The sequence below is a fragment of the Prionailurus viverrinus genome, chromosome B1 (assembly GCF_022837055.1).
Source record: "Prionailurus viverrinus isolate Anna chromosome B1, UM_Priviv_1.0, whole genome shotgun sequence".
Lineage (NCBI taxonomy): Eukaryota > Metazoa > Chordata > Mammalia > Carnivora > Felidae > Prionailurus > Prionailurus viverrinus.
Window position 1 is genome coordinate 34863879 of NC_062564.1, and position 24427 is coordinate 34888305.

General features: G+C 47.7%; 1 protein-coding gene across 2 annotated transcripts in view; it reads left to right on the forward strand.

Moving 5' to 3' along the window:
• Positions 1-2296: 2296 nt before the first annotated feature.
• The window catches only part of LOXL2 (lysyl oxidase like 2), a 93192-nt gene continuing 71061 nt past the window's right edge, over positions 2297-24427 (forward strand). The window contains exon 1 of one of the 2 annotated variants that reach the window (XM_047855939.1): positions 2297-2552. The gene's annotated coding sequence lies outside the window, so the exon portion shown is untranslated. The remainder of the gene's footprint in view (positions 2553-24427) is intronic. The other variant, XM_047855938.1, reaches the window with a different exon arrangement.

Genomic DNA, 24427 nt, shown 5'->3' on the forward strand with positions numbered 1-24427 from the left:
GAGAGGGGGTGGGGAGCAGGGGAGGGGCAGCGAGAGAGGGAGACACAGAATCTGAAGCAAGCTCCAGATTCTGAGCTGTCAGCACAGAGCTCAATGTGGGGCTTGAATTCACAGACCGCGAGATCCTGACCTGAGCTGAAGTCAGATGCCCAACCGACTGAGCCACCCAGGTGCCCTGAGTCTAAAACCATTAAAAAAGTATATTTAAAAATCCACTAAAAAATACAGTAAAAAAAATTCTGGGTACAAAAACCATATGTAGACTTGATCTGAAAACTATCCTGAGGGAAATACTCCCAAATGTTAGGTGCTTCTATATGGGTGATGGAAAACCAGGATGACAAGCGTCTTCATTATACTTTTTCATATTTTGTAAATGTTCCAACAAGGAGTTTGCTTTTTTTTTTTCACAATTAAGCAACACATTATTTACAAAGTTAGCTTCTTTTCATTTTATACCGTATTGGTTAAAGCTTTAGCACAAACAGCAGGAGCAGAAACTGAGGGATCAGAGAAAAAGGTGCTCACTTTGAGCGGCATTCATTGAGCATCTGCTAGGTTTCAGGCACTGTGTAGAGTATTGACTGTGCCAACTGAGTTAGGTCTCAAAGAGCTGGTCCCTGCAGGGCAGACAAGTCAAGGGAATGGCATGTGCAAAGGCCCTGGGGTGTGAAAGAGCAGGCATGTCAAACAGCAAGCAGGGCCTGTGGGGGAGAGGAAAGAATGTGGCCGAGAGATGGGCAGGCTGGAAATGCCTCTGGGGTTCCTATTAGTTGGATCAAGGGGTTCCGACTGCATACTGAGGGCCCTGGAGCTCTTTTTTTTTTTTTCTTTTAAAAAATGTTATTGATTCATGTATACTTGTAAGGAAGAATACAGAGAGATGCCTGGTACACTTTGCCCAGTTTCCCCCAACAGTGACATTTTGCAAAACCATAGCACAATATCACAACCAGGGTATCGACATTGACCCAATGTTATTCAGATTTTCCCAGTTTTACTTGTACGTGCACGCACCTGCACTTATTAAGTTCCGTGCAATTTTATCACCTGTGTAGGTTCCTGTATCCACCACCACAGTCAAGATCCCCAACAATTCCAGCACCACAGGGACTCCTGCTGCCGTTTGATAACCACACCCAGCTCCCTCCTGCTCCCTCCTCTCCAGCCCAACAGACGGGGGACTGATTGGAGGAGGGGGAGGGTTAGGAGGAGGGGCCTGCAGAGACCCCATTTCTTCCAGGCAGAGCTCACAGGGGTTGGGGTGGGCTGTGAGTTAGGGACTAAGTTTGGGGGCCAGCATGCTAAGTTAGCCTGGCCACGGGAAGTGTCTAGAGGGCCATGGAGGGGATGTCCTGGAGACCAGTGGATTTACAAATCCACAGTGAAGAGAGAGGTCGGAGCTGGAGGGGAATTTGGGAGTCACCACCTGTCACTGCTGGTGCTGTGGGTTTGCTAAGGAGGGAGGAAGGCAAGAGGAGGATTGCCACCCTTCATGTAACAGACTGCTGTAGTCTGTCCCTTCTGGGTACTGCCTGCCCAGAGGCCCAGGGACGGATGCCTTGTTTTACAGCTGGCTGCCTCCTGTCTGGCCAAGCCTTTCTCTTGCTTAAGGAGCCCTGGGAAACCGCACAGAGGGCTCCCCCTACGTGTAGGACGCCCTCACTTTGCCCCCAGTGTGAGCCTCAGAGCCAGGCATGGAATGTCCCTCTGCAAAATATGCACCCCTTAGCTGTGTCCTGTTGGGTTCCCTGAGCGCAGAGCTTGTTAATCCTGGCCCTGCCGTGCGGGGAAGGACCTTAGAGGTCACTGAATCCAAAGCCTTTAATTACAAAGGAGAAAACCAATCCTCAGAGAGGGAGGCTTTGCAAAGGCCATAGATGTGATCTGCAGCAAGAAAGGGGGCCGTTTGTTTTCACGTTCAGAATCTGCTTCCCCATAGAGAAGAAACCCAGGCGAGATGCATGGGTTTCGGAACTCCTTCACCGACCAGTTTTTATTGAACTTCTATTATGTGCCGGGCAGCGCTGAGTTCTCTGGAAACCATGGACCCTAAAGCTGGTGCATAAGGGCATCGAAGGGTTAAATTCCGGGAGCTGCTGAGGGTGGGGGTGGGTAGAGGAATCTCCCCGAGGAAAGGGCCCCCTCTCGAGCTGCTCAGTCTCCGGAAACCTGGGCGCGAAGAGCCTGGGAAGCGCTGCAACCTCTGGCGCGCGGCCTCCCCCGCACAGCCCGCTCGGGCCCGGGGAGGGGCAGCTCTCGAATTACAACAAAAGGGGCCGGAGGCCGGGCCTGCCGCGGTGGCCACCTCCCGGGAAGGGGGTGGGTTCGGGGAGGGGTTTGCCTTCCGACTCGCGTTAAAAGTACCGGGAAAAGCGTAAAGGAGCGACTCCGGCCCGCGGCTTCCTCAACTTGGATCCCGCTTCCTTCAGCGGCCTGAGAAGTCGGCTCGTCCCCTCTGCTCGGGAAAGGGGCGCAGCGGCGACGCGCGCGGAGAGGGGCCACCGTGGAAAGCTGGCCCCAGCCAAGCCAGCGCGGGCCCCTGTTGCCAAGTAAGAGCGCTCCCTGCTCCTCCCCTCCGCACAGCTGTAGGCAGGGAAGCGGGAGCGTCCCGGTGGGGTCCCCGGGGTCCGCTCCCTGCGGAGCTCCCTCTCGGCAGTGCTGCGGGTTCCCCGGACCTGCGTGGCGGGCACTTGGAGCGAAGGCTGCTTGCTCGGAGTGATGCTAGGACCTGCCGGCTAACGGGTGCCCCTTCCGACTCGGGCGGACCGGCCAGCCCCACCTCTCCCTGAGCCGGGCGAGGCTTTGCAGCTGGCGCGCCCCGGGAATCAGGGCGCTGTGCTCCTGGCTTGCCGGGGGCTCCTGCGACCCGGCAGGACGCAGCCCGTCGAGGCTCTGTGGGCCCTAGGTGCGGCGTGGGGCCAGGGTTACCAGGCGTTCTGGCTTTTGAGGGTATGGGGGGCGCGCGGGAGCGGGGAGTGCCCTGGGGTGTCCCCGGACTTTGGGGATACGGAGCGCACAGGGCTGGGGCAGAGCGGATGGGGGCCACCAGGGGTACGCCTGGGTGCCCTATCTCCCACTGCCTCGGAATTGGGTTTTCTCCCCAGCCTGCTAGAAAGGCTGGGCTGAGCGCAGGAGTGCCCTGAGTCCCGTAGGAGGACAGGCGCGGTCCGCTCCCAAGGTGTTCCCTCCCACGTCGTGCTGGCTTGTCCCGGGACCGGGGAACCTCTCCCGCCGTTATCACAAAGAGACCCTGGAGTAGGAAAGAACTAGCACAAGCTAACCCGAGGGTCGTACATGCAGGGTCGCCCCAGTGGTAGAGCAAATCCTAGCCCTGTACGCATCCCGCAGGACTCAGTGCCTACAGTTTTACGCAGGCGCTTTGGCCACTGCGCGCTGCACACCCTCCCCCCACTCCAAATCTGGGAGTCCTCTAACTGTAGCTGCCCGCTGGAGGTGTCGCTGTAAATCAGCGCCGAGCTAGAAATGATTGGAAGAAACAAGCGAAGACCACCAAAAACCAGCGCGGGTGGGGTGAGGGGACGCGGCGGAACCTGGTGGGGTGGGGGTGGGAAGCACTGAACTGCTCAAAATGTTAGGAAACCTCAGGTCCAGGTGAGAAGAACGAAGTTCACCTAAGTCGGAACATGCCCAAAATTAATTTTGCCCCCTAAAATCTTTGAACTGCGGGGTTCTAAAAGTGAGCCCGATCATTTCTTTTTGCAGAGGAGGAAAAACTCTGAAGCCCAAGGCCAGGGAGCTAGTCAGTGGGGGCTCGAACCCCTTTCCTGTACTCCGGCTCCTCCCTTATGCCACCGCCAGCCTGTCTGTCCAGGAACCCCCAAAGCCCATTTGTCACCTTTGCTGGAACTTTTTAGTTATTTATGGTGTATTCTGTACTTAAAATGGTCAGGGATGGGGCTTAGAAGGAAGAGGGAAATGCTCATTTCCCTAGTCAGTACCCAGATGAATGACTGGCTCACTGGACCCTGCCTTAGCTAAATTATTCATCTCCCTCTCCCTCTTGTCCTGTTCCCCTTACTGGTCCCCAGTATCTGCCCCGGAATGACCATTCACTCCCATGGCAAAGTGCATGCCCCCATTTGGCCCTGGGGTTCTTGGGGCCCAAAACAATTGAGCCTCAGTGGAGGGTGTGGGTATGCAAGCGTCTGTGTGTCCCCCTGTAACTTTGTGTTAACAAGTGACTTGGTCTAAGATGAATAGGATACTTAGGTCTGAAGACAAAGTGTGCAGTTGACTTTATAGGCTGGCTGACGTTTGGATGCATGGCAGACAGAAAATTCTGAAAGAGGCTTCCACCTGGGGTCCTGGCCTGCCTTCTCCTGGCCTTTTGCCATGTCCTTGTTCTCTGACCTCTGGATGACCAGTGTGGAAGGGTCTTGTGAAGGAAACAGATCTTCTGTGCTCTGGGGATGAACTTCAGTGAAGCTTTGTGATCCCCCACCCCCCAATTCTGCAATGTTTACTTAAAAATTATCTTGTATGTGTGTGGGGGGGGGGTGGGTGGGCAGCGCCTAGGTTGCTCGGGGGTTTGAGCCTCTGACTCTTGACTTCAGCTCAGGTCATGATCCCAGGGTCACAGGATCAAGCTCCATGCCAAGCGTGGAGCCTGCTTAAGATTCTCTCTCTCCCCCTCTGCCCCTCCCCCTCCCACTCAAGCTCTCTCTTGCTAAGATAAAAAAAATAATAATAAATTTAAGAAATTATTTTGTATTCTGAAAAATTTCATATATGCATAGTAGAGAGAAGGCCTCCATATTTTCTCCCCCAGCTTCAACAGTTATCAATATTTTGCCATATTTGCTCCTATCTATCCTTTTGTTCTTTCTTTCTAAAGCAAATTCCAGATTTCAAATTTGATAATAATTCCATCCCTATGTATTTCAGTGTGATCTTGAAAAATATTAAATAACCATTATGCCATTGCTATGCCTAAGAAAATTAACAATAATTCTTTACTATCATCTAATACCCAGCCCATATTAAAAAATTTCCCACTTTTGGGGCACCTGGGTGGCTCAGTTGGTTAAGCATCTGACTTTGACTCAGGTCGTCATCTCACAGTTCATGAGTTTGAGCCCTACGTCGGGCTGTGTGCCGACAGCTCAGAGCCTGGAGCCCACTTCAGATTCTGTGTTTCCCTCTCTCTCTGCCTCTCCTCACTCATGCTCTTTGTCTCTCTGTCTTTCAAAAATAAATAAACATTAAAAAAATTAAAACAAAACAAAGACAAAAATTTCCCACTTTCCCCCAAAATGCCTTTGTAAAGTTGAGCCAAGTTCTGCTGGTTTTTATAATCTATGTTCATACTGTATGTTATTCCTATCAAACCACTTTTCTATCCACTGTGTTGTTTGGTTATTATAACACTCCACCAAAGAGTAAGATGGTTACTGAATTCATTTTACAGCTGAGCACACTGGCAAACAGATAAGCTGTCCAGATGGCAAGGCAGGGATTGGAGAAGCCAGGACCTGACCCAGCCTCTTCATTCCTGGGCCACAGTGGCTCTGTTTCTCAGTGCTGCTCATGGGCTATCGGCTGTTCTCTGAAGTGTTCCTCTTGGCTCTGGCTGCATCCTGAGCTTATCACTTCCTGTACACCTGTGATTAGAAATCCGTGTGTAAATATGTAGTAACTGGCCATTTGGTGCTTGTGGTAAATCAGCTGCAAAGTCAGGAAGCCTGGGTTTATTTCCCAGCTTACTGTAGAACCGTATGAAAGTGACTTACCTCTTGAGGACTCGGGGTGGGCCTCTGTGAACTAGGAAGCAGCATTTCCCCCTAGTCTCTGGCTCCTAGGTCTGGAAGTAGGATGAGCAAATCCGCTGTCGCTGAAATTCTTGGACAAGACAAGGCACCAGAAGGAAATCTCACTGAGAACAATTACCCATCATTGATCATTGCCTGAGTAGTTTGGCAGCTAGTGTCTATAGTCGGAGATTCCTAAATTTCATGACAGGGAAGAGACTTCCCTCTGAAGTCCTTCAGTTATGGACAGCTTTGTTTATTCTGCCTTGGTCTGATGAGGATATAGAACACCAGAATTTTTTGGGGCGCCTGGGTGGCGCGGTCGGTTAAGACTTCAGCCAGGTCACGATCTCGCGGTCCGTGAGTTCGAGCCCCGCGTCAGGCTCTGGGCTGATGGCTCGGAGCCTGGAGCCTGTTTCCGATTCTGTGTCTCCCTCTCTCTCTGCCCCTCCCCCGTTCATGCTCTGTCTCTCTCTGTCCCAAAAATAAAAAAAAAAAAAAAAAAAAAAAAAAAAACGAAAAAAAAAAAAAAGAACACCAGAATTTTTTACTTTTAGCATTTTCATTACTTGTGCTTATTTGCTTGGAAGTGGGGTTATAAATCATTTCTACATCTTATTAGTAAGACTCATGAATTGGAATTCTTCCTTGGCTGGCCGTGTGGGAAAATGGAATCTCTTATTTCTTGACTCCTAGATTTTCTGCTCTTATATTCATTGCCCTGAAATAGACATTGAATGAACACACCTTCCATAAAACAGGCAGTCAGGGACAGACAAACTGGTTACTCAATCCCATTATTCAAACTGTAGAAACTCAAAGGGGCAAACCATTAACCTTGAATCACCTTGTCTTCCGGCAGCCATAAATTTCTCTTCCCTCTTAGCTAATAGGCTGTCTCCGTGGGAGCAGAATTTCTAGGTGATGCCACATCAGCTGTGACAGTTGCTTCTTTCCTTATAGCTTTGGGAGCATTAGGGAGTAGAGTCCCCCACTCCTGGAGCTGCTTGGATTCAGAACAGCTTGTGATTATTGTTCATTCCCCTCTGGAAAATGGTCTTAGTGATCTGTCCCCGTGGCTGTGTCACATAAACCCAGCTGCACCGTGGACCCTGAATGGGCCATGAGGCCTCAGATGAAGTGGCCGCAGCCTGCCCCGCCCCAGACCCCCCCGGAACCAGCAGAACTGGCAACCGTGGGCCAGGACTGGGAGGGCCAAGCAGATTGCACAGACATGCACCTGCAGCCATGCACTGCTTATCTTCTGCTCTCCAGCCATGTCTAGTTTCGAAGTGAGTCTTCAGACCTTCTTATTTTAGTAATTCCAGCTGTGCTCCTGCTGTTGCGCATGGTGCATGCTTGGCAGGGAACCCAATCTGGCCAGGTGTGCTGGCCGCTCCTGCCCGCCACGTGTGTCTGAGAATTCTTTTGGCACAGGACCATCCCTTCAGAATAGCCACTTATTCCAGGGTGATAAGAGCGTGATGGTGACAATTTAGATAAGATTTCTGTCCGGAGTTCAAAAAAAATCTTTGGCACTTCTCTTGGCAAAAACGACATACCCAGGTAAGTGATATGTGGCAAGTCCGGGGGTACAGTGAGAACAGACTCAACAGATAATGAGGATGTAATTAGGACCACAGTTAATCATTTCTTCTTACCCAAGGCTTTTGATGCCTTCGTGTGGAATACCTCCAACTTCATACTGTAATATCGCATGCGAATGATGAGACATTTTTCAAGTTGTTTCATTGTCAGAATCTGTTAGACAAGCAGACCCGTGGAGGTTTTGTGCAAGCTGCCATATGCCCTCCTTGATGCGTCCCCAACACAATGCTTAGAGTATCTTCTGGGAAAATGATGCTGCTTGCCTGAAAAGCATACGCCTAATGAGAACATTATGTGGATGACTTGTGAACAGCTTACTCTGCTCCGTTTCTTGTCACTGCCTTTGAACTTGAATCCATGAACTCCCCCACCCCCAGCCTTGTCCTGGAGCACCAAAGAGTAGCGGGATAAACATAGCACAGCTTTCCAGAGTGACAGCGTGACCCTAAGATCTAGTAAGAAAGATCTTTTCCTATCTTCCTAAATCAAATACAAATATAAAATTGAGTGCATTTTTAAAGTCAACTTCCTCCCCCACCCCCCACCAAGAATAGCACATGTAGGTGAAATGGCACCAATTCTAAGCATACACATGTATACGCTTTTGGTTTTGTTTTTATTGTGATAAAATATCCACAACTTGAAAGTCACCATTGTAACCATTTTTAAGTGTGGGGCTCAGTGGCTTTAGGCACATTCACATTGTTGTGTGACGTCACCACCATCCACCTCTGGAACTTTTCCGTCTTCCCAAACTGAAACTCTATCCCTATTAAATACTAACCCCCTATTCCCCACCCCCGCCCCACCCCCACCTCCCAGCCTCCTGGAAACCATCATTCTACTTTCTGTCTCTATGAATTTGACAACTCTGGGTTCCTCATGTAAGTGGAATCATATGGTACTTAGTCTTTTGGTGACTGGCTTATTTCACTTAACATCTATGTCGTCAAGTTTCATCCATGTTGCAGCATGTCAGTTTCCTTCCTTTTTTAAGGGAATAGTATTCCTTTGTATGGACGTACCACATTTTGTTTACCCGTTCGTTCATCAGTGGTCACTTGAGTTGCTTCCGCCTTCTGATTGTTGGGAAGAGTGCTGCTGTGAGCATGGGTGTACAGCTACCTGTTCTGGATGTATTTTTACAAAATGAACATGCCCGCGTAACTACCGCCTAGACCAAGACTAGAACATTACCTGGAGCACACGGTAAAGCAAGAGGTTTCAGTTACATCTCATGCCTGCATGCGGCTGCTTTAGCTACACCTCGGGGTCTTGGGATTGGACGCTCGTTTTCTCTTCGCGAGGCAGTTTTCAAGAGATGTTTGAAAGACACAAACATCCAGATTCGTTGTGAGATTTAAGCCACTTATTTCCTTAAAATATCTGGGGAAGATAGTACAGCATATTTGGCGTTTGCAGCTGTATTAACACATGACCACTAAGTATGGTCCCTCCAGGCTCTCCCTGGAAGAAGGGGACTCACATCCACCTGAAGAACGGCCCTTTTATCAGCTTCTGCTGCAGCATGAGTTTTCAGCCTTGCGGGAAATTTTCATGGCCATGTACTGCCTTCCTGTCTTATTTTCCTTCCTTCTTCCTTTCCTTCTCTTCCCACCTAGTCCTCTCTCTTCCTTCTTAACTAAAATGACTTATTAGTGGCCTTCTATGTGCCAGACACTCTGCCAGTCATTGTAGGAGACACAAAAATGAGTAAGACATGGTATTTGACACATGTATTTAAAATAAAATCGTCGGTAGGGGCGCCTGGGTGGCTCAGTCGGTTGAGGGTCCGACTTCGGCTCAGGTCATGATCTCACAGTCTGTGGGTTCGAGCCCCATTCTGGGCTCTGTGCTGACAGCTCAGAGCCTGGAGCCTGCTTCTGATTCTGTGTCTCCCTCTTTCTCTGACCCTCCCCTGTTCATGCTGTCTCTCTGTCTCAAAAATAAATAAACGTTAAAAAAAATTTTATAAAATAAAATCATCGGTCAAGAATACTATTCTGATGGCCGGCCGCCAACCCCTTAGTGCCCACCTAGTGCCAACGGCAGCCTCAGAGCATAGCCAAAGAATTTGTGGACCTCGGGCTTGTTGCAACACGTGAAGAGAGGAAGATTATCCACCGGGTTGCCTAGAATTGCTCTAGCATGCCCATAACCAAGTGGTAAGAATAATTTCTTTAAAACACTTTTCAGCTAGGGGTCCCTGGCTGGCCGAGTCAGTAGAGCACTGACTCTTGCGTTTGAGCCCCTCGTTGGGTGTAGAGATTACTTAAAATGAAATAAAATAAAATAAAATAAAATAAAATAAAATAAAATAAAATAAAATAAAAAACTTTTAAGCTGCCTTGAATTCAGGTGCTCTGTTTGAGAGCCTTCTTCTAAAAATGATGTTTAGAGACATTTTAATGATGGGGACAAAAACACTAAAATTTACACATCAGTGAAACCCTGTGGGGTCTCTCATCCTTTCCAGAAAACCAGGCACTCTTGATTTTCTTGACTTGATATTCCCCAGCTGTTTTTCCTTCCCCACAGCTCACAAAGCCAGGCCCATCTCTCCACCCCACAACCATGCCAGTTACACCAACATCGTGACATGACCCAGCAGCGAGAGAGTTGCTCGTCTCCTAATTGGCCTCCTTTCCCTTGGTCTTAACCCCCACGAAGCCCTCCTTTATGCAATAGCCACTAGTGATCTTTCCAGAGCAGGGGTGGTAAACTTTTCCTCTAAGGACGGATAGCAAACATTTTGGACGTCACAGTCCATATGCTCTGTGTTGTTATTGGTCCACACTCTGTTTTAGTGGGAGAGCAGCCACAGATAGCAAGTAAAGAACTCATTATGGCCGTGTTCCAATAAAGTTTCATTTCCAGAAACGGTATTTATAGATTTGGCCCGTGGGCTGCAGTTTGCTGACTCCTGCTCCAGATCACAAATCTGCCCCCATCACCGCCCCCCCCCCCGGCCCGCCCCGCCCCTGCTTTACTGTCCATTGGCTCCTTATCCCCAAAAGGAAAACTCAGCATTTCTTAGCATGACGTTCAAGTTCCCTCTCTGCCTGCCCTCTGCTTGTCATCTCTCCCACCTCTCATCATCCCCACCCCGCAGTGCCTCTGCTTTTCATCTTGCTATCTGCACCACACAAGGCTTCCAAAAGACCCTTTGTTATTTCAGACCAGCCCTACCTGCTGCCTGGGATGATCTCCCCACCCCCAACCTGTCAAATTCAAACTTGCCTCCACAACCTGCTCAGTGTCAATGTCTGAGGCTTTTCCTGTTCCTCATCCTCAGGTGTGATCACCGCCTCCTCCTTTCACTCCTGTATCTCGTTCTGTACTGTTCCTGCTTCTGTAAGTATTGTGTGCACTCCTTGAGGGCAGAACCCATGTCAGAGTCATCTTTGAATTCCCAGTGCCTAATACAGTGTTTATCATGTAGCGGCTACTTCATAAATATATACTCTTAACGCAAGTGTCATTTAAGTCCATTTTTTAACAGCTTAGTTGAGATGTAATTTACATACTATATAATTCACCCATTTAAAGTGTTCGAGTCAATGGATATTAGTATATCCACAGATATGTACAACCATCACCACAGTCCATTTTAGAGCATTTCACTACCGGAAAGAGAAACTTGTGTCCCTTACCTGTCACCACCCTTACCTTCTCCTCCCCCACCCTATCCTCACTCCCCACGCCCACTCCTCCTAATCTGCTTCCTGCCTAGATGTGCCCAATTCTGGATATTTCGTATAAATGGAATCAAACATAAGGCTTCTTTCACTTTACATGTTTCCAAGCCTTATTTATGTTGTGGCACGTAAGCATACTCCATACCTTATTGTGGCCAAATAATATACACTGTATGGATATGCCACATTTTGTTTATGCGTTCATTGCTTTTTTTTTTAAGTTTATTTATTTTGAGAGAGACAGAGACAGCGTGAGTGGGGGAAGGACAGAGAGAGAGGGAGAGAGAGCATCCCAAGCAAGCTCTGCACTGCCACCTGCACAGCCCAGTGTGGGGCTCAAACCCACAAACAGCGAGATCATGGCTTGAGCCAAAACCCAGAGTCAGAGGCTCAAACGACTGAGCCACCCAGGCGCCCCTATCTGTTCACTGTTGGGGGACATTTGGATTGTTTCCATCTTTTAGCTATTATGAATAGTGCTGCCATAAACATTTGTATACGAACTTTTGTTTGAACATCTGTTTTTAATTCTTAGGTATATAAATAGGAGTGGAAGTGCTGGGTTGTATGGTAATTCTATGTTTATCTTTTTGAGGAATTGCCAAACCGTTTTTCACAACAGCTGTACCATTTTACATTACCACCAGAAATGTATGGGGGTTCCAATTTCTCTGCATCTTCACTAACACCTACTTTTTCCCCCTTAAAAGAAATGTATAGGGGCGCCTGGGTGGCTCAGTCGGTTAAGCGTCTGACTTCAGCTTAGGTCCTGACCTCTCAGTCTGTGAGTTCAAGCCCCGCGTCGGGCTCTGTGCTGACAACTCAGAGCCTGGAGCCGGCTTCGGATTCTGCGTCTCCTTCTCTCTCTGACCCTCCCCTCTACTCTCACTCTGTCTCTCTCTCTCTCAAAAGTAAATAAACATTAAAAAAATTTTTTTTCAAACATTGTATAGCCCTCCTAGTGTATGCAAAGTGGTATTTCATTGAGGTTGTGATTTGCTTTTTCCCTGGTGACTAATGATGTTGAGCATCTTTTCAGGTGTTCATTGGGCATTTGCATATCTTCTTTGGGGAAATATCTGTTCAAGTCCGGTGCCCATTTTTAAATTAGGTGGCTTATTCTTATTGAATTGTAGGAGTTTTTTTAAATGTTATTTATTTTCAGACAGAGAAAGTGTGTGTGTGTGTGTGTGTGTGTGTGTGTGTGTGAGAGAGAGAGAGAGAGAGAGAGAGAGCAGGGGAGGGGGACAGAAAGATAGAGATAAAGAGAGAGAGAGAGTCCCAAGCAGACTCCTCACTGTCAGCACAGAGCCTGATGCAGGGCTTGATTTCACAAACCATGAGATCATGACCTGAGCCAAAATCAAGAGTCAGACACTTAACTGACTGAGCCACCCAGGCACCCCAAATTGTAGGAGTTTTTATATGTTCCGGATATTAGACACTTTTCAGATCTATGATTTACAGATATTTTCTCCCATTCTGTGAATTGTCTTTTCACCTTCTTGATAGTGTCTCCTTGTTTCTCAGTTGACATCACATATACTCAGCATTTATACTATAATGGATTCAGGGGATACAGAGATTATGTGCCCTCAAGGGGGTTTACAGGCTTGAAAGGGAGATAGACATGCAAATAGTACAATAAATACTTGATCACTATGCCTTTTTTCCTACCCATACTACTGCTGCCCTGGTTCATGAAACATCCTGATAGTGCCTTTTGATGCACTTTAAATGTTGATGAAGTCCAATATACATATGTTTAATTTGTTGCCTGTGCTTTTGGTGTCATATTTGAGAAACCATTGCCAAATCCAAAGTCAGGAAGATTTACCCCTACGTTTTCTTCTATGAGTTTTGTAGTTTAGCTTTTATATGCAGATGTTTGATCCATTTTGGATTAATTTTTGTAAATAGTGTGGAGGAGGAGTCCAGCGTCTTTCTCTTATGTGTGGCTACCCAGTTATGCCAGCACCATTCTTTTTACAAAGACTGGCCTTTCCCCATTGAATTGTCTGCATACTCGTGTCCAAATCAATTACTGATAAATATATGAGTTTATTACTGGACTCTCAGTTATATTCCACTGATCTGTGTGTCTGTCCTGTGCCAGTACCACACTGTCTTAATAACTGTTGCTTTGTGTTAATCTTTTGCCCTTTTGAAATTGGAAAGTGTGAGTCTCCCCACTTGGTTCTCCTTTCTCAGAATTGTCTTGGCTATTCTGGATCCCTTACAATTCCACATAAATTTGAGAATCAATTTTTCAATTTCCATGAAAAAGTAAGTTGGGATTCTAATAGAGATTTTGATGAATTCATAGATTAATGTGTATTCTCATCTTAATGACATTAAGTCTTCCAATCCATGAACACGGCATGTTTTTCCATGTATGTAGATCTTTAATATCTTTGAAAAATGTGTAGCTTTCTGAGGATAAATTCTGCATGTCGTTTGTTAAATTTGTTTCTAAATATTATATTAAAATTTTTTTCAACATTTATTTATTTTTGAGAGACAGAAAGAGTGAGAAAGAGAGAGAGAATGAGCAGGGGAGGGGCAGAGAGAGGAGGAGACACAGAATCCGAAGGAGGCTTCAGGCTCTGAGCTGTTAGCTTTGAGTCCAATGCAGGGCTTGAACCCATGAACCATGCGATCATGACCTGAGCCAAAGTCAGATACTTAAACGACTAAGCCACCCAGGGGCGCCTAAATACTTTATTCTTTCTGATGCCATTGTAATGGAATTCGTTTTGTCATTTCCTTTTTGGATTGTTCTTTGAAAGTGAATAGAAACAGTTAACTTGTATATTGACCTTGTATCCTATAACCTTGCCGAACTCTTATCAGTTCTAATAGTCTTTTAGTAGATTCCTGAAGACTTTCTATATATACATGTGGGTAGATTCCTAAACGTAGAGTAACAGGTGTTCAGGAGGTAGATATATGGTATCCTAGAACAAAGAACAGCAAGACCAAAGTCAGGGAAGTGTGGAAGCAGGTATCTTCTGGGGACCACATGCACTCAGGTCAGTGTGGCTAAACCTACGGTTGTGGGTTGAAGCTAGTATGTGTCATGCTAAAGAAAGTGGAGGCATCCTGTAGCCACCAGTGGGAGCCGTGCCATGGCTGGAAATGCAGTGAGAATATTAGAATCATTCTTAGGAAGCCCTGAAAAGACTTGTGATCAGCACCACTGACACTGATCAGGTCCAAAGGTAGCTGAGAAAGTCTGCCTCCCCCAGGAAGAGCAAGAATTTGTAGGTCCATGTGTATATGCCACTACTCTGCAGATGCCATTATCTCCAGGAATGATCATCAGTGACACAGCACCAGCTGGCATTGTGCAGCTGAGCCCCGCCAGCTTTGGTGATGTGGCGGTCAGTGCCTGCTATTACTCACCGGGCTTCTGGAAGGAAGCCACTGCTTCTAATGGACAGCAGAATCCCAGATCACAGGCTCTTAACAAAGTTGAGAACGGCACTCCTACCCCCTCCTCTGTGTAGCCAGACATTTCCAGACAAGGCAGAGATGTGGCTGCTCCCTCCTTTGCTGGGCCCCCTGGGTCTAGTTCTCGTCTGAGGGGCTCAGGCCTGAAGAACTGACTGTTGACTGAGGTTGCATCACTTGGATGAGGGCTTGGCCTGGAAACTAGTGGGGACACAGAAAGTGTAGAAAGCCAAAAGTGAGTCCTGCTAAGACTAGCCCTACCTGAGGCACAAGGAAAGCTAACCAGTACCTCCGTGGCCACTCTTGAGGAGGCATCTCTTTGAAAAACTGGTTTGTGTACTCCCTCTAGCCCAGAATTCCCTCCACTTCCCACCCAGTATACTCCTCTTATGAGCATGGCCAAGCTCCTCCCCACTTGTCTCTGCCTGGACCAATGCTCCATGGATTCGCATGCAGTGGGTCTCATCCCTAACTACACTTCCTGCCCTAAAAACACGACTTGTTGGCAGTGATTGGATTGCACACCCTTCTGGCTCTGGCTTCTGTTTTCCTCCCCCTAAAGTGGTGCAGAAACTCAGACGAGTTTGGCTACTGATTGTGGCTCTGGGAAACAGTGTGTTTGGGGGGTGTGTACAGAGGAGGGGAGGTGGGGGGATGGTTAAAACCTGTTACCTAAGTGGTGTGTTAAGAGTGGTCAGTGGGTGAAGTGAAGCCCCTCCTTGGATTTTTCCAGGTTCTTGCTGATTTTATAATTATAATAGTTACCACTCATTGAGCATTGCTATGAGCCAGTCACTCTACTGGGCCCTTGATACTTCTTTTTTTTTTTTTTTTTGTAATTTTTTTTTTTTACTTTTGAGAGAGAGAGACAGAGCATGAGTGGGGGAAAGGCAAAGAGAGAGGCAGACACAGAATCCGAAACAGGTTCCAGGCTCTGAGCTGTCAGCACAGAGCCCAACGTGGGGCTTGAACCCACAAACTGTGAGATCATGACCTGAGCCAAAGTCCAAAAGTCCAACGCTTAACGAGCCACCCAGGTGCCCTGGGCCCTTGATACTTCTTATGTGACTCACTAAGATGGTAAGACCCTTCTCTAGTTGCAGAAGCCAGATCTGGATCTTGACCACTCTCAGATGCCAACACTGTGTTCTTTCAATTATTGTAGGTTATCCTGGAGTCAGACTAGGCCTTCATTTTTTTTTAGGGCCACGGATTGGTTAATTTGAATCCAATGGGCATCTTTGTGTCACTCTGTTCCCACCGCCATTACAATGGTATTGCCTTCAAACAGCAGCACTGATTTTTGGGTTTTCTCTGCCTTTCTTTATGGACTATGTGCTGTAGAGATAAAATGTGTCTCTTATAGACGCTATATGTATTTGGCTTTCCCTTTCTGATCCAGTCTGACAGTCTCCATTAGGCACACTTTTAAGAGTCCGAAATTGTACCTTCAGCCTCCCCGAGAAGCAGCCTGGTTAAAATGAGATTCCATCCAGAGCCAGAGATGGACTGTGGGGAACCCTAGTTGATCACAACAAATTATGCCCGACAAAGGCCTCTTTCTGAAGGCTGAAAAAAAAAATTCAGCTTTATATGCTTACCTTCTCACCATTTCCCGGTGCCCTGAACATTCCTGCTCTGTGGCCAGAAATAGACAGGGCTGAGGTGGAATCTTTGGCCAGGGGCCAAATGGACCAGCCCTGGCCAAGCCTGGTGTCAAAGTCTGCATTCTTGTCTGAGGTGGTTCAGAAAGGCCCCATCATCCCCCACCGCTGCCCTCATTCTCTGAGCACAGCCCCCTCACCAAAGGCAGCCTTCTTCCACAAAGGAATGTGTTCCATGTGGGGCCAGAAGCAGCACCCGGACCACAGCTGGGGTAGCCTCCCCGCGGTGTGCTCTGGGCCATGAATGAGAACCATTCATCAGTCCTGCTGATCCAGCAGGAATCCCTAGCAGTGAGGGTCTGATGAAGGAGACAGCCCCCACCCCACCCCTTGACCCCGTATCTGAATGCCGACATCTGGCAGAGACATTAAGTGGAGCGTTCTGTCCGGGTGAAAGAATCCCACTGGGTTCTGTGCTCCCCTGTTCAGCGAACGCTGAGCAAGTGCCCTTTGCATCGTGGGCCACTGCTCATGGCTGGGGAGTGGTGCCATTGTTTATGCGACGAAGCAGGAAGGCCCGCTACTGGGAGCTCCGGAGCACAAGATGTGGAGCAAGGGCTGCGAGGAACGAATCATTTCCCTACCTCGGAAGGGCCTAGAAATGGCAGGGCCAGTCATGGAAAGCTGGAACCCAAGGGAGGCCTGCTTGAGGAGGGCCTCAGACAGTCGTGTTGGTGGGTGGGAAGAAGGGAAACGGTTAAGAGGATCAGCTTGTAGAAGAGCAGTGCTTTTGGCTAAACGCGCGCCGTGCAAACAGCGAATGGTGTTTACAGTGTGTTTTCCCCCCTCGTCTGTGCATGCCTTTGTTACTGACTAGGAACCAGCTGGGTCACGTGGGGCATTTTTTGACTGGGCGCCACGGAGTGAGGTGTCGGTGGTAAGGGGCCGTGGTCTGTCATATTGTTTAAGGCTACCCTAGGCCAGTCAATAGCCACTTTTCCGAAAATGTTTTTAGGCAGGCAGGTTCTCTAGCACAGAATGCCCCTTTCAAGGGAGGTGATGGAGTGATTCAGATGGGACCGCTTCTGGGGGAAGGAAAACGTTTGAAAGCCCCAAGGAAATCTTGAGACTCAGGGTTTCTTTTTAGAGTCGGCCTTTCATACTCTTTGCTAGGCAAAATGATTCAGCTGTCGAATAGTAGCCTAAGAAAAGGACCCTGGAAATTCCACTTTTACATTTCCTCTTTTGCCTTTTGGAGCCCTGTTTGGTTCAAGTTAGGTAAAGGATTTTCAAATATTCATCCATGATGGGAACAATGCCACTGTTGGAGTCATAGCATTGGATGACATAAACCCCATTTAAAAGTCTTATTTGCAGACACTACAGACAGACTCCCTGGAGCCCACCCTCCCATTGAACTTCGCACGATTTAGCACCCCACCTAGCTTATCCAGCACATGTGAAGACACCTATTGATTGAGGTAACTAAGCTTTTCTCCAGATCATATGTTCTCTGGAGCAAATGTGTATTTCTAGTTTTCAAATAAGTTGTTCCAAGAGCTGGATCCAGGAGGAACTACCTAAGCTCATCCTTGGGAGTTCCCAGTTCCCCAGATAACACTTGGGGGAACCTGAAGATCAAAATTAAGCACAACCACTTGCATAATACGGCTTAGCATCTTGTGGTTGGCACTTGAATTGCCCGACCCAAGTCTAGCAGGCTCCACCTATTTGAACCAAAATATTTTACCTGACATTTTTGACCACCTACTGTGGATCAAGAACAGAAGAAGTACGACCTTTAGTTTTTTTTTAATGTTTTTTTTTAACATTTATTTATTTTTGAGACAGAGAAAGAGCACGAACAGGGGAGGGTCAGAGAAAGAGGGAGACACAGAATCTGAAACAGGCTCCAGGCTCTGAGCTGTCAGCACAGAGCCCGACGCGGGCTCAAACCCACGGACCTTGGGATCATGACCTGAGCCGAAGTCGGACGCCTAACCGACTGAGCCACCCAGGCACCCCCGACCTTTGATTTTTGTAACAATCCTGAAAAGCAGGTGTTTCTTGCTTTCCCTTTAAAAAGTTGCTTTTAAGTAGATACCGTTTCCATTTGGCAGATGAACTACGGAGACTTAGACAATCTAAGTGTGCCTGAGGTCACAGAGCGAGTAGTGGAAATGAGATTTGAACCCAGATCCGCGTGCCTCTAAACCGCTTCCTGACAGTAGAGAGGTGGCAGCGTGTCCAGCCTGTTCTTCATGGGGGAGGAGTTGTGCGGCTGTCTGAATGGCTCACTGTTTATAGAGGGTGCTCACGGCCCTTGAAGAAGGTGAGCTGATGCTGCCTGATGTTTGTCAGGAATGCCTGGGACCTTCAATCCCAGTGATGTGAAGGAATTCTTCCCGTATCTCTCCCAGATACTCCCTGGAGTATAATACCTCTTCTTGGCGTAGCTTACCCTAGTATCGACCGAGTGAAAGTTGTATCCTCCAGGGGACTGAATTGAATGTGAGAATGTCCTCAACTGCTTAGCCATGAGCCCAGCGAGAACATATTGGGAGAGATCATTTAGCATGTTCTGATAAGCCACAGTCACAGCCAGCTTTCTCCTGGCACGCACTGCCTCTCATTCATGTTAATCAAACACTGCAGTCCATGGGCATCTTGCCTTGAACCCTCTGACGATGGCCCACTCCCGAGCTAAACTGTGTGAATAATTAAGACCATCTGCTGCAGTAGTTCCCAGACTTCAGTCAGATGAGGTTTTAACAATACTCTCCAAGGTGAGCTTTCCCCTTGTGAACTTTCCTCAGCATGCCTGGAGAGGGTCGCTGAAACCCTCTTGAGCTTGCTTTTTGGTATGTGTGAACGAGCTGCAGATAGGTTCTGCTGACCCAGTTGGCTTGTGTTCAGGGTAGAAGGTGTTCCTGGAATTAAACATGGCCGTGGGTGACCTGGGAGGTCTTCAAAGGTGAATGCTGAATAGATCTTCCTGTTGTGTAAAAACTCCCCCAGCTGTGGGATCAGATACTACATTTGGCCAGAGGTCTCCACCATTTTTCTGATGTCTTTAGTAGAATAAAAATCTCTAAGGACTGAGAGAGCAGGTGTGAAGAGAAGGAATGTGTCTTTCATCAATCCAAATGTCATCAAATGTCCAGAAAGGTAAAGGGAGAATTGACCATATTTGTTTATGATTAGGTGCCAGAGAAGGTAAGAGACATAGTGCTCTGCTGTTTGTTTTATTCAAATTAAAATTCAAGCTTTGCTTTTATTTTTCACCATTGGGAGCCTAATACATCTTTTTTTTAATTTTTTTTTAATGTTTATTTTATTTTTGACAGAGAGAGAGACAGAGCACAAGTGGAGGGGGGAGCAGTGAAAGAGGGAGACACAGAATCTGAAGCAGGCTCCAGGCTCTGAGCTGTCAGCATAGAGCATGATGTGGGGCTCAAACTCGAGATCATGACCTGAGCTGAAGTTGGACACTTAACCGACTGAGCCACCCAGATGCCCGGGGCCTAGTACCTTTCTTAGGGAAGCTCAAATCCTTTAGCTCAAAGCAGTCTTCTTAAGCAAATTGGTCACTGGGCAAGGCTGGGTATACCAGAGTGTGCTTTTCTCAGTCACAGGGATAAGAATGACTCATGAATAAACGTCTCAGTTCTGGTATCTGGATGCCTGGATGCAAATCCCAGCTCGATCACCTTTTAGCTATGTGACCTTAGGAAAATCACGTAGCCTTTTGTCCCTCAGTTTTTCCTCAGGGAGGTGGGGATGCTTATAATACTCTCAGAGGGCTGCCTGGAGCTGTGCCGTCCAATATGGCGGCCACCATCAAGTGGGGCCACCAAGCACCTGAAATGTACTTGTCCGCGTTGAGATGTGCTGTGCATGTAAAGTACCCACCAGATCTCAAAGACTTAGTAGAAGAAAGGGATGTAAAGTATCTCATTAATAGTTGTATACATATATATTTTTTAAACAATTTTTTTTTATTTTTTTTCAACGTTTTTTATTTATTTTTGGGACAGAGAGAGACAGAGCATGAACGGGGGAGGGGCAGAGAGAGAGGGAGACACAGAATCGGAAACAGGCTCCAGGCTCCGAGCCATCAGCCCAGAGCCCGACGCGGGGCTCGAACTCACGGACCGCGAGATCGTGACCTGGCTGAAGTCGGACGCCTAACCGACTGCGCCACCCAGGCGCCCCCATATATATTTTTTAAATGTTTATTTATTTTTGAGAGAGAGACAGAGCACGAGCAGGGGAGGGGCAGAGAGAGAGGGAGACACAGAATGCAAAGCAGGCTCCAGGCTCTGAGGTGTCAGCACAGAGCCCAACATGGGGCTTGAACTCACGACTGTGACATCATGACCTGAGCTGAAGTCAGATGCTTAACCAGCTGAGCCACCCAGGCGCCCCTAATAATTGTATATTGATTACATACTGGAACAATAATATTTGGGACATAAGATATAATATCATTAACATTAATTTCATCCATTTCATTTTACTTTTTTAATGTGGCTACTATAAAAATTTAAATCCCATATGTGGCTCGCATTGTGTTTCTATTGGGAAGCTCTAGTCTAGAGAATTAAATTGGTTCATACCTGTAAAGCACTTTTTATACAGTAATAGATACAGAATGAGTACAAGAAGTAAATAAATACAGGGTTCTTTTTTTTTTAATCCAGCTTTCTCTTTAACAGAGTCTTACCTTAAAAATGCCAGCCCGTGTAGTGTCCAGGTTGCTGAATAAAAGCAGAAGTCATACTTTTGGAAGAAGGGGAGGGGTGCAAATGAATACATAAAACAGGCAGAGAGCAAGAAAGCGTATACGTCCCCGGGTGGGAGAACTAGTAGGGAATTGCTCACCATCATCTTTGCACAACAAAATGACCCGACCCCGAAGGTAGAGCACATCTGCCTCTCGGCACCTTCCACTATAACGTTATGTTCAAGGGGAAGGCTCTGGAGCTGTCCCATAAGCCTTCACTCTGCCTTCCTTCCTGAAGCTGGCATCTATTTGGAAATGACCTCAGAGAGGGAATGGAATGTGCGTGGCTTCCATGGCACACTCAAAGCAAGAGATGATGCCCAGCCCCCTCCAGCTTCCTGAGCATAGCTTAACGGTGTTGTAGGAGGTAAGCCGAGAAGGCAGAAGTCGCTGGAGCAGGCTTCTCAGAGCAGGTGGGTCTTTTTTTTTTTTTCAATGTTTTTATTTATTTTTGAGACAGAGAGATACCAAGCATGAGCAGGGGAGGGGCAGAGAGAGAGGGAGACTCAGAATCCGAAGCAGGCTCCAGGCTCTGAGCTGTCAGCACAGAGCCCGATGCGGGGCTCGAACCCACGGACTGTGAGATCATGACCTAAGCCGAAGTCGGATGCTCAACCAACTGAGCCACCCAGGCGCCCCTCAGAGGAAGTGGGTCTTGATGAGCTGCCATTCCCCATGGGTCTGCCATGTGGGCCCCGTAGACACAACCGTTCTCCCCTCTGGGTGTCAGCATTGCTCACTGCCTCAGACATTCACAGGCCCTGAGCGTGTCGGGTCCAGCATGTGGGTAGGGGCTCATCCTTTGAGGGCAAACAGGTGTGTACAGGGGGTTGGCACATTTTCCAGGAAATCAGATGTGATGGGTTGGTACTATGCCTTACTCTGCGTCTCTTAGAGCCCATCTTACAGCCCAAGACTTTTGTCTAGATACTAAGCATTGATTATCTGTGGGGGTGAGATTTTATTATCCCAGGGCGTCTTCATCCCCCATAAATCACCCCGTCTGCCTACCACCTTCACTACACAGAGTGAACTTCAGAGGTAAGCAGGCACCTACGTCAGCTGATCTGAAAGGCACAGGAAGGTCCACCTACTCATGAAAAACCCGTTGCCCTTACTTCTAACACGGTGCAATATGTAAAATTCGACTACTGGAATTCATATCTAGGAGTTCTTTGTTACAACGTAAAAGTCCTTAGAGCAATAATTAATTTATTCTTTAATGTGTTAAATTCCTAAATACGATCATTTCATGAGGAATGAATTTATCACCTTGCTTTTCAATGCACCTAGATCAGAAGAAAAAGGCAGTTTGGGTAGGGGTGAAGATGTGAGGAGGAATTTATATTTATTCACTCAATAACTATTTGCTGAGTACTGTAGTTACTCAAATCAAGGGGTACTGAGCTGGCAGGAAGGCAAGAAGAAAACTAATGTGCATGAGTCTATGCTGTATGCTAGGAATTTTTACATGATTTCATTTAATCTACACACACAGACACACACTCATACACACATCTCATTGCACTTTGTAGATAAAAGAAATGAAGACCAAGAGTTTAATGGATTGGCCCATGGTCCATGGTTAGTAGTTGGCAGAGCCTTTTCTTGACCTTGGGTGTCTTGGCCCATTGGGTGCCTTGGTGTCCAATTCTATCTATCTGAGATGCCTTTGTCTGTCCTAGACTCTAAATTTTGGCTCTAAGAACTTGGTTCTTGGTCAGGCTCTAAGTTCTTGGCTGAGGTCAGCTTGCAGAGGATCTGGAAGCATCCTGCTGGACCCCAGGATGCAGCCAGGGACCATGACAAGACCTCAGGTTCTCAGTCTCTTCTGTAACCTGAGTCCCTGCCACCCCTAGCCTCCAGTCCCTCATCTGTGCCATGAAGAGGGTGGGCTGGGACAGGGAAGGCAAGCAGATGTCGATTTGCATGTCAGATTCAACCAGCTAATGGTGGCTATCTAGGGTGTCTGGGAGCAAGACGTAAGAGGCAAGAGTGCTGGCACGGGTTTGTGATGACTGCCACAGGGCAGGGCGGGAGAAGGGCGGCGTGCCCGCTGGGCGTTTGCCATCCTGGGCACTGGATGAATAATCTTAAGAACTTCCTGGTTCTAAGATTTTATGAATCCACTGAGGTCCCAAATGGCCTAGGTGAGAAGACAGTTGGTATGGGTTGAACTGTGTCCCTTACCTTGCTCTGGTCAGTCTTTCTGGGGGCTAATCCCTCCCTCTCTGAACCCAGATCCTGATTCTGCTGCTGAAGTGGTGCTTCCTCCCTGGATCTCTCACTATCACCAACTGATGCTCTGCTACTGAGCCCACCCCAAACACGTGTTCCACGACCCCTCCGTGTGCGCGTCTACTCCGTGCCACGGCTGCTCCAGCCACATCCGCTGATCTGATCGGATGGCCATCTGATGCTTGACGTGCCTCTCCGCGGTGATTTAAAAACAACCTCTATGCTAGGATCATAGGTCAAAACGCTATTCAAATAAAGTGGCTGGGAGGGGACCTTTGACTCCCTCATCTTCCACTGTGTAGGTCCTCTTGCCTCCCGGTGGCCCCTCATCTCGTATCTATTGGCACCACTGGTTCCCCGGAAGGTCCAGTTGAGTATCTTGGAATCAGAACACAAAGGTCCAAACCCTGCCTTCACCACCTCCGAGCGCTATTGATTTGGGGACGCTTTACTTTTAGAGCCTGAATTTCCACTTTTGATTATGGAAATAACCTTACTTGCTGACTCTGAATTCCCCTCCTGCTCTGAAGATCTGCCCATCCATCCTTTTCCAGCCCCTTCTAAAAACTGTTCGGAAGCCACCTCTTTCTGTCCCTGCACAGATTGCTTATTTCCACACCTATTGCTCTAGTCACATCATATGCTCTAGTCCAGACTACTCCACGTTTTCTTTTCCTAATTCTTCTTCCCAGCCCTGCTCAAGGCCTTCCTCCTCCCCTAGCCTCTCCTGACCTTTGTACTGAAGTGGGGGGAGTCCTGGATTTGGGAACCAGGAGATATAAATTATCCGCTGCATTTGCTCCCTTAGCCAGGTGACCCCCGACATGGCCTTCCCCTTTCAAATGGCCCTGCATGGTCCTTTCTGGCAAAAACCTTCTCTGATTTTGTTCGAACTCACACAGACCTCTTGTGTCCATACATCCATAACTCTTTTTTTAATGTTTATTTTTGAGAGAGAGAGAGAAAGAGCGTGAGGGGCAGAGAGAGAAGGAGACACAAAATCCGGAGCAGGCTCCGGGCTCAGAGCTATCAGCACAGGGCCCAGCACAGGGCTCCAACCCATGAACTGTGAGATCATGACCTGAGCTGAAAGTCGGATGCTTAACCAACTGAGCCACCCAGATGACCCCCTAAACCCATAAGTCTTAATGTTCCCATAGTCTGGGCCCAACTATTTAAAACTTGAGTACATTCTCTTCTTATAATTCTCCCATTCCAGAGAGATGGGACCAGCCCAAGAGACAATGGGAGAAAAATGAGAACAGAATT